Source organism: Rhodamnia argentea, chromosome 5, assembly GCF_020921035.1.
Source record: "Rhodamnia argentea isolate NSW1041297 chromosome 5, ASM2092103v1, whole genome shotgun sequence".
Classification (NCBI taxonomy): Eukaryota; Viridiplantae; Streptophyta; class Magnoliopsida; order Myrtales; family Myrtaceae; genus Rhodamnia; species Rhodamnia argentea.
This window is the reverse complement of record NC_063154.1, coordinates 1,792,592-1,802,804: the sequence shown is the minus strand read 5'-3', so window position 1 is coordinate 1,802,804 and position 10,213 is coordinate 1,792,592.

Below are 10,213 nucleotides of genomic sequence, written 5' to 3'. Positions count from 1 at the left end.
TTGCTTTTTAACGGCATAAAGATAAAGAAAGGGAAAAAGAGCAAAGAGAGAGGACCAATTTGTTAGGTGGGGCTATTTATTTGTCCATGACACGTGTCGGCATGTGGGAGGATTGCTGGTCTCCGACGTGGCAAACACGTAGTCGCTGTCGGGCGAAGCTGTGTTGACGTGGACGCAGAATAGGCGTCTTTCTCGCGCTGAGCTCGGACCATGGCTTTAGTCTTAGTTTTGCCAAATCGCCCCTGTGATTGAACGTAATCACGATTGGGACACTGGACAGCGAAAGTTCCTCTTTTGGGCGTCGAGTGTCGGACCAATTTTGTTTTTACGTTTCCGCCGTTGGCTTGTTCTTGAACGGATTATAAAGAAAAAGTCAAAAATTATGGTACGTTATGCGGAAAATTAGACGACGCATGACTTTCACTTCGATCCAATTGCTCTATAAAGTATAAATCAGCTTTTATCTCTATTCATATTCATGATATTGAAGATACCAGTAAAAAGACTGACACTATTTAAAAGCATTTCTTTCACACAAGATGCCGGGAATAATTGTACAAAAAGTTATAAACTTATTATTTAGTAATCCTCCAATTCTAAACTTTTTAATTTGATCAATTGAGTTTTACTTTTTTTACCATTTGTCAATGTAGTTCTTCTAAGCAATTTTGGCAAGAAACCATTGATATGGATATCGGGCATCTTATATGATACAGGCAACGCTAACATGAACAATTTTTACGATTTTGTAGTTTTCTGAATTTTCTATTCTTTTTCTTTCCTTTTTCCTACTTTTTTTCTATTTTCCTCCGCTAGTGGATGGCCAAGACACCCTCGTCGACTAGGAGTGAGCATGGTTTCAGGGTACACTTGGAACCTCGAGAAGCGGACCAGTGAGAATCGATTGGTTCTAGGTTTCGGGGTATGAAGTGTAAGTTCCAAGTTTCAAAAATTAGGAAACCCGTTCTAACGAATGGGTTTCAAGTTTTAGGTAGATGGAACTTGGAATTGGAACCTGGAACCTAAATTAAGTTTTTATGTTTTTTTTTTTTGTTATGTGTTTTTGAGTCATCTTGCGGTATTCCTGGTGTTTGATGATAATTATATAATTTGGAACTACTTTATCATTGAGACTTTTGCTTTTTTAATGTTCATTTTTTTATATGTCTAAGTATGAGTTGTAGTCATTGGATTTTAGCATCGGGTGATGGTCATTAAATTTGATAATTCACCGTAACCATTCAATTATAAATATATGTGGAATATGGGTAAAACCTATAACCGACCTTGGAATCCGTGACAAAATAAGTTCTAGGTTTCAAAGTATATATGATAAGTTCCAAGTTTAAAAAAATGATAAACTTATTTCGACGGGTAAGTTTCTGGTTCCAGTTGAAACTTATACGTAACTTGAAACCGCTCATCCTTATCGTCGGACATAAGTGAGGGTTGTCCTTGCCAATTTTTAGAACTGCTGGAGGGAATAGGACAAACAAAATTCAAAATTCAAAAAAATTGCAAAAATCATACAAGTCAATAATTTTCGATCAAAATTAGTTAGAAAAGACTGCATTGGTAAATCATCATAAAGTATGGGACTAAATTGACTAAATTAAGAAGTTTATGGCCGAATCAAGCGTCGTACAATAGACTTATGACTTTTTTGACAATTTTCCCTAAGGTAGCATAAGAAAATAGTTTTGTGATGAGAGAACCATACAATTTCTTGTTTTCGTATATGTCCTACTAACGAGTGTTTCCAAGAATCGTTTAAGCATAGTTTGATTGGAATGGTTCAATTTTAAAGGTTATGACTGTGCATAACACGAGGGCAATCGGTGTATTGAAAATTATAATTGGTTATTTAACAAGTGCCCCTAGGACACTCGTGGACAAGACCCCTGTTTTATTTCGTCGAAGTTTGCATGACGGTCATAATTTATTCAGCTGCTCGCTAGAATTTGCTAGCATGAGTGACTTGTCCATATGATCGGGTACTGCACAATCTAATTCAAAACAAGAGTATTTTTTCTTCTTTATAATTTAATAGGGTAAAAATGCCAACCGAAGCAAAAGACGAGTTAGGTAAAATGCAAATGTCCTTTTAACAACTCCGATCAAACATTATTAGTCCAATAAGTTTCAAAGATAATGGCTCGAATGATAATCATTCCGATTCTGGAAACAAAATAGAATGAAAATCGCGTTTGGTAACGCAAATAATTTGATTCCGATTCTGTTCCCATAATCAGCTTTAGAGAATTAGAATCAATTTTAGAGCAAAATCCAAAACCAAAAAAAAGTTGGTTCTAAAAAAAAGAATCACTTTTGAGAATCACAAAATAAAATGAAGTCTCACATATCTCACTTTTTCCTTTTAGTTCTCTCATCACTTTTCCCTCAAGCTAATAAAAATAACAATAAAAAATTCAAATAAAATGAAATTAAAAAAATCACAAAAAATAGAAAATCCCTAAAAATAGAATAAGCTTATATTAGGCTAGTTTGGCTTCATTTTCTTCAATTTGGGCCTAAATTTTCTAGATTTCATATATTTCACTCTTCTATAAAAAATGTCACAGAAGATGATGACATCCAACATGTGGATGATAATATATATACTTGTAGCCGTGTGTTACAAAATGTAAACATTTGCACGTGGAGCTGAAGCTAAACACCCACTTGAATTTAGGACAGAAGTTACAAAATGATAGTGAAGGACTTGTACTTCGTATCAAGGAGGATAACTTTTTTTTTTTGTCAGTGGATAATTTGATTATTCGGTTTCTATGTTTGTATGTATTTTGGACAACGCAACATTTAAAGAAAAAAATGAGTTCTTAATATGGGAACCGTCACATGCTTCAATCGAACTTCAAATATAATATATTAAAATTTGTGTTTCATTTATGACATGTTAAAAAAAAATAATGTATTTTAAATTATTTTAGTGTGTATTGAAAATTAGTCTTCGATTTATGATGAAATTTTATAAAGTAACTACATAGTTATTTGACTTGAATGAAAAAAAATTAGGAAGAGAAACAGTTTTTTAAAATAGAAATTTTATGCGCTTATCAAACGCATTTTGATTCTCTAAAACTCATTCAGGAACATAATAAAAAAAAAATTTAATCAGAATCAGTTTTCCGGAATAGAATGGTTATCATGCACAGCCTAAATGTACTCTCTCTCTCTCTCTCTCTCTCTCTCTCTCTCTCTCTCTCATAAAAGTTACAGATGGATAAAATCGACGGAATACCCTGCGAACCTCGTAAACTGGCCAAGTATATACTTTTCAACACCTTGCAAAACTCACAAACTAAGTAAGCTCATGTTTTTTTTTTTTTATCTGTGCCGATGGCCTTAATCCATACTAAGAATTTTCCCTCCGATTTCTTCAATTTATAATGAATTTTCTTTTTTTTTTCTTTTGCCCTTTTCTGGTTGCCAATGCAAGAAAATTGATCTTAATTTGTTTGCAATTAATCTTTAGTGATAATTATGATCGCAATCAATGCAATCAACTCGTCACAAATCCGATTCGATCGATTTCTTTAATGAATTTATAACGGCTCTATTTTGATTTTATTTCTTTATTAACTCCCTTCTTTATTTGCCTATGAAGAGATTTTCCTTTTACGATAAAATCGTAACAAAATAAGAGATCCTCTATTTATTTATTTATTTTTCTCTTTGTTAGCTGGATTTGACTTTAACTTTCTGTTCCCTCTCTTATTCCATGCTAGAATAACAAGAAAGATCTATTGTATTCCGGAAGGATCGTTGCTGGAGGCTCTCTCACGCATCGAGGTCCAATTAAAGACAGGGCTAATACCCCTTAGATAATTATTCTCGATTTCTCATCTTTTCTAAATAGATTTCTAAATTCTTATTGCTCGTGTTATCTAATATATTTTACGACGCTTTTCACCCGGGATAAAAGTCCCGGTATCCTTCCGCCTTTTGACGAAGCATAATCAGGAATGGAGCTATGTTGTCGTTGATTATGATTTACCCCCAAACCGATTCTTCGCAATCCGGTTTAGGATTTAGGTTGTATTGAGCAAGAATCGAGAATTTGAAACTTCACATTTCTATAGGATGTGAGAAATTGTATGTTTCATTTAGACATTAGAAACCAAACACATGCAGAAAAACACAAAACTCTGCCGAAGAATAGGAATTAGGAAAGAAAAATGTCAAAAAAGGCCATAAACCTATTACATTAGTGTTAACTCGCTTCTAAACCTTTTATTCGTGCCAATTCAGTTTCGAATCTTTTGCATTGGTGTGAATTTAGTCTTAAACTTTTTGCATTGGTGCCATTAGTGGCAATTCAGTCCTAGACCTTTTTGCATCCGTGTCAATTCGGTCATAAACCTTTTGCATTTAGTCAATCAAGCCAATTTTGGCTGAAAATTCGCCGATGTGGGCATGGATTGTCATATGTGGCATGGCTAGCGCCGACATAGACATTTTCTTAATATTATTTCAATATTTTTAATAATTTGTTTAATGATCAAGAGAACAGAAAAAGAAGAAAAAACCAAAAAGAATACTTAGTGATTATGAAAAATATTCAATAATATTAAAAATATTCACGTCAGCCCCAATCGTGCCACGTAGACAATTCACGTCCATATCGCCGAATTTCGGGCCAAAGCCGGTCAGATGGACTCAAATGTAAAGGTTTCGGATCGAATTGATATCAATGTAAAAGATTTAAGATTGAATTAATACCAATATAATAGGGTTAGAACTTTATTTTATATATATATGGTTAATACCATGAAAACCTTAAACTGGTATTTTTTTATCACGAAAAACTCTAAATTGGTACACCTGTAACAAATTTATCATAAATTATTTTTTTGACCACCAAAAATCATAAATTGGTATATTCATGACAAATTTACCCTAAACTAATTCTTTGAACCACGAAATACCCAAAACTGGTATACCTATGATAAATTTACCCGATGTTAAATTGATTTAATATTGTGAAAAATCCTAAATTGATAAAAATGTGATAAACAGAGGGTCAAAACCCCATACCGGTATACTTGTCAACCGTCACGTGTCACTAAATCAGCAAATTGACAGTTAAATTTAACAAAAATTAAAGGAGGGTAAATTTATCATAGGCGTACCAATTTAGAGTAAATTTATCACAAGTGTACTAGTTTAAGATTTTTTATGATTAAAAAAATAATTCGAGATAAATTTATTATATGTGTATAATTTTGAGATTTTTTGCGGTATTAATTCTTTTGTATACTTTTCTCCAAAATTAGGAGGAGTGGGGCATCTTCTGACGGCGAAGCGTGGGGAGTGATGTTGAGTAAAACAGAATGAAAGTGAAAGGGGGGCAATGAAGGCGATGGAGGCAAAGTGGGTGAGGTCATAAAGCAAAAGGTCTCCTGATGCAGACATGGAGAGAGAGAGAGAGAGAGTTGTGCATAACAGCAAGCAGAAAGAGAGAGAGAGAGAGAGAGAGTGACACCACCATCTTTTTGCTTTCTCTTTTTGATCTGTGTTCAGAAACAAAAAAAAAAAAAAGCAATTGTTAAAATCTGAAAGAAAATTCTCTTTGGAAAAATTATTTTTTTTCATCTTTCGATATTTGATTGATGAAAAATTAATTTTTTTTTAATCCGATTCCATCCTATCACTATACAAACCATACCGTATGCGTTATGTATCCGCATTTTCCTGCTCATGCGATTCCACCTTACTTTTCCCGAATGTGAGAATTCGAAACCCTACCTCCCTCTTTCCATAAATAAAAAGAATAATCACTGAAGCAATTCTCCGGTGGTCAATTATTTACGAAAACGTTTTTTATAGATTGAAAACAATAAGTTTAAAAAGGAGGAAAATGACTTTCAACTTTAGAAAAAAAAAAAAAAAAGAAATCACATCTTCTAAATCACCAAATAAATTGAAATTGATTATTATTTTTTAAATATATATTCATAAAAAAAATATTTTTATCTTTCGTGAAAATTTTGAAATAATCGTGGGGTCCCCTTCCTGGATTCTCGGTTGCTCCAAAAATTCGAATTGAATGCAACCTTTCGTCTGCAGCTTCGCATTTAATTCGATGGCAGAGAGGGTGAGTTACGTCCTAGGCTACCCTCTGTCTCCATGCCTTGGCAATTAATAGGCTAAAAGAATCTTTCTTCTGTTCGCCTTGGTGAATTATTACAGTATCATCGGGAGTCTCGAGACCACAAATGGAGCACCTTAAAAAGAAATAAACTCATTAGTACAATTGATGCTGGCATAATTACAAAAAAACAAAAGTCTTAATCTTATTGTAGGATTACTAATTCAGTTCTAAGATTTTTAAGTTAGCCAATTTAATTTTAGATCTTTTGACATTTTTTCAATTTTGATCGGCTGGACATAAGTTGTCCTACGTGGCATGGCTAGTCAATTTCATCTGCTAATGCGGACTTTTTTTTTTGCATTTCTTTTTATAATTCTTTTGTTTTTTTTCACCTTCCTCCGTCGGCCTCTATCAATGTCGGCCCTTACTTGTGGCCGGTCGCCCATCATAAGCGAGGTCCAATGAACGGCAGAAGGGAAGAAAATGAAAAAAAATTATCTGTTTCAGTGTCGTCGTGCCATGTAGGACGATCATGAGAAATTAACGTGGATCGTTCTCAAGCGAGCCATACAATTTTGCATTAATTGTTTCGTTTGGTGGGAAAAGATCGATAAGGGAAAAATGTTCCACAGTGGAAATTGATAGTAAATTGTTTGATAGTAAAAAATTACCGGCTTTCACGCAAAACCCTTTTTTTTTTTCCGGGTTAGGAGTGGGGGATCAAATTGTTAATCGATCCAAAAAAAAAAAATAATAATAATCTCGTGGCTAAATGTGATGGCCAACTTGTGAATGAGCAGGACACAACACTAGCGGACAGTCCCCTCCCCGACCATCATTTTTGTAGACTTTGGCTCTTGACTTGTGTTTTGTCTCCTTACTGTTTTTCCTTTCTATCATCCTCGTTGGCTTTGCTCTGGTTTGACTTTTTGATTTGATTTTTCAATACGTACGTAGACAAACGCGGCTAAGTTCCGACCTCGATGATGTGAAACCTTAGCTACATTTCCACTCCATATCATTTTCGAGAATTTTTTTTATATTTTGTTTGTCCTATCTTTAATTCTTCTCTTTCCGATTTTTGCTTTGTCTTTTTACATAAGAGTCGAATTCCATACTTGTGATACCAATGTCCCCGCCTCCCCCCTTGTTCCTTTACCAGCACTTTCGCTGGCGCCTGTTTTTTTAATTTCGAATGTATGGATATTGTCAAATCTTAAATGGTCCTTTTGGTGGGTCTTGCCCGATTCTGTTTGCTGTACTGCATGTCGGAGGGATGGTTTCAGGTGAGGCCCGTGAGCTTCAGAGTCAAAGAAACATGTCGTGCTTGTCTTCTTGTGCAATTCAAAGAATCTCTCTCTCTCTCTCTCTCTCTCTCTAGTTCTCGGGGCGAACATTCTTTCGCAGGATTTTTCTGGTTGGAAACTTGGAATGAAGATGATGATGATGATGATGACGGGTTGTTTCTGGAGATGATAGTTGCTGATGAGATGGTTATCTTTGTCTGGCGAGTTTGGTGGTGCAGCTGCAAACATACGTGTTCCTAGGTTTTCTCTTTCTTGACTTACAGCTCACTCAATTCCGGGTAAGATAAAAAGGAAATTAAGAATGGATGAAAGCAATGATGATAAGCAGTCACTTTCTCTCTCTTTCCTTTCCTTTCCTTTCCCACCGTCAACGGAATCTGTTCAACTCTTCATGATCGCTTGATCAGCTAACCATGTGCGTGTACTCCAGATTTACACATGCTGCCCAGATTTGGGTGGGTGATCTGTCTCTCTAGAACCTAAAACCTGAAAACAGATCGGGCATAATCGGTTCCCATCGTGGAACCGGAAACCAACCCATCTAATTATGTTCTAGGTCGATCTCGAAATCCCGTGATTTCTTCGGTTTCTTTTTTCCCTTATAAGGGGGAGTTTCATAACATTAAAAGAAAATAACAACTTAGGAATTGCAATTTGATTCATAATTTAAAAGAAAAAAGGGAGCCTTGACCAATCCGTTGATCAGGTTCAGGTGGTTCGGTCAATCCAATTCCTTATGTGGATACGGGGACCAGAACAATTCTCTTGAGAATCATCCAAAATTGGCTAGTTCATTCCGGTTTGATTCTATTTCTGGGTTAAATCGGGACCGATGCACAACCCCAGTTCAGATGGCATTAGTCTGATTTTAAAGATAATTAAATCACGGTACAGATAAAATCCAACTTCCAAAAAAAAAAAAAAAAGAAACGGGATCTCATGTAGAGAGATTTCTCGTCTCCCCATGCAATGCAGGTGAAAGAACCGGACCGGACAACAAGACGACAAGCGGATGGTGCTTCTTTTGCTCTAGTCTTGTTTGTACTTTAGTTCCTGTTTCTAGTGGCGCTCTCTCTTCACGCCTAATTTTCTCCTTTCCTCGATGCTTCCCTTCGTCGGACGCAGGCCATCATCTTCCACGTCCCAGCAGCTGGAAACCATATCGGACCAAAGACTATTCTAAGACAAAACTCAAAACATTCAAGAGATCATACACAACCAGTGCAAATTAAAATTCACCGGGTTCGTATTAGGACTCGCATTTCATGAATCGTTCTCGATCACATACATTCATAAATCTCGACATCCCATGTCGAACGTTGATGCAATCCGCTCACAAATTGACTTCTTGTTGAATAAAGTTAGATTCTAGTTTTTGGGGGGTCTAGATAAGGTTGGTTTCTAATTTGGATCTGATGCAGCAAGGCACGTTCTTCTTGGGCCTACCCAAGGAGCGCGATGTTGGGCTCAGGCCCAAAAGAACGACGCGAGAGCCCATTTAGAAAGGCCCAAGTCCGGATCCAGACGGATGGTATTAAATCCCCATAATTGCCACAACCATCCACCTTCGTAACTCCTCGCCACCACGAGATCAGAATCTTACGAAGATCGCAAAACATTTAAGTGCAATGAATTTAGGGTCGCTTCACATCCATGAATGCAAGTTCGGCTTGTCGTCGCTGCGTGAACGATCTTAGCAAAATCGACCCCGAAGATGATCCCGAGTTTCTTAAGTAGATGGTAACTATTTAAACGACCTCGGTAGGAGATGCTTCGAAAGACAGCACGGCGAATTCTTCAAGGAAGGTAATTCGAATCAGAGGCACGCCTATCTCAAGGCGTTTAGAAAATACACATTCGCGCAAATCGCGTCCTTTTTTAACAAGGGAAAGAAAGAATCACCAAAAATCGAAAGCTATACCTGTTATGACGCATTCCGAAACAGGCAAGGACTTTCTAACTTCTTCTCCGCTACGGGTAGTTCCTAGCTATGCCTGTTCTCCCGCTCTTGCCCGAACCTTTTCTCGTGAGATTGGAATCCTCAAATTTGTACCCGTATAATGTATTTACCCTCCGTAAAAGTTCTATCAATGATGTGTATCGTAGAAAAATCTACTTGCATATATGAGCGAAGGCAAATGGCGTTGACATAATTAAAAACAACATCGTTTTGATTGGAAACCATATATCCAAAACTTAATAAAAATTAAATGTGTCATGCAGGTATAAGTTTATAAGAAAAAATTCAAAGTTGAATGTGCAACGGTGGCCCGTGGGCATAATGTGAGGCTTTTGACGAAAACAAAAAAAGAAGGGTCTGGAGTGATTTGAAATTTTAATGACCTTTTTTTCTACTTTAGCAATTAATAGTATTATCGCAATGGTCGATAACGTGAAAGCATGAGATGTTTGGTACGAGATTCTTGTCGGAGCTCCGTCTAATAAGCCAAACCTCGGGCCTCTTCTTTAAGCGGGGGGATATGAAGCAAGACGCTTTCTCAAGAGAGGGTAGCGGGGAAATTTGATTGATTCCCAAAACGACTAAGTTTGACCGAATCAAAATCGATCCGGGAAATAGAAAAACTTCGGACGAAAGATGACGTGGCATCGCTATCCATTCTCTCGCGCCAACTCACACGAGAAAAAAAAGAGCGAAGAGATCTTCTCGTTTCCCGAAGATACATGTCTTGTTCTTAAGACAAAGAGGCCGTCTTGAAGTTGGAGAAGATCTCCGGATCCGATTCTTTTGAGTCATGTCAAGATCCTTCGGGCCAAACGGCAGTTTGGAGCT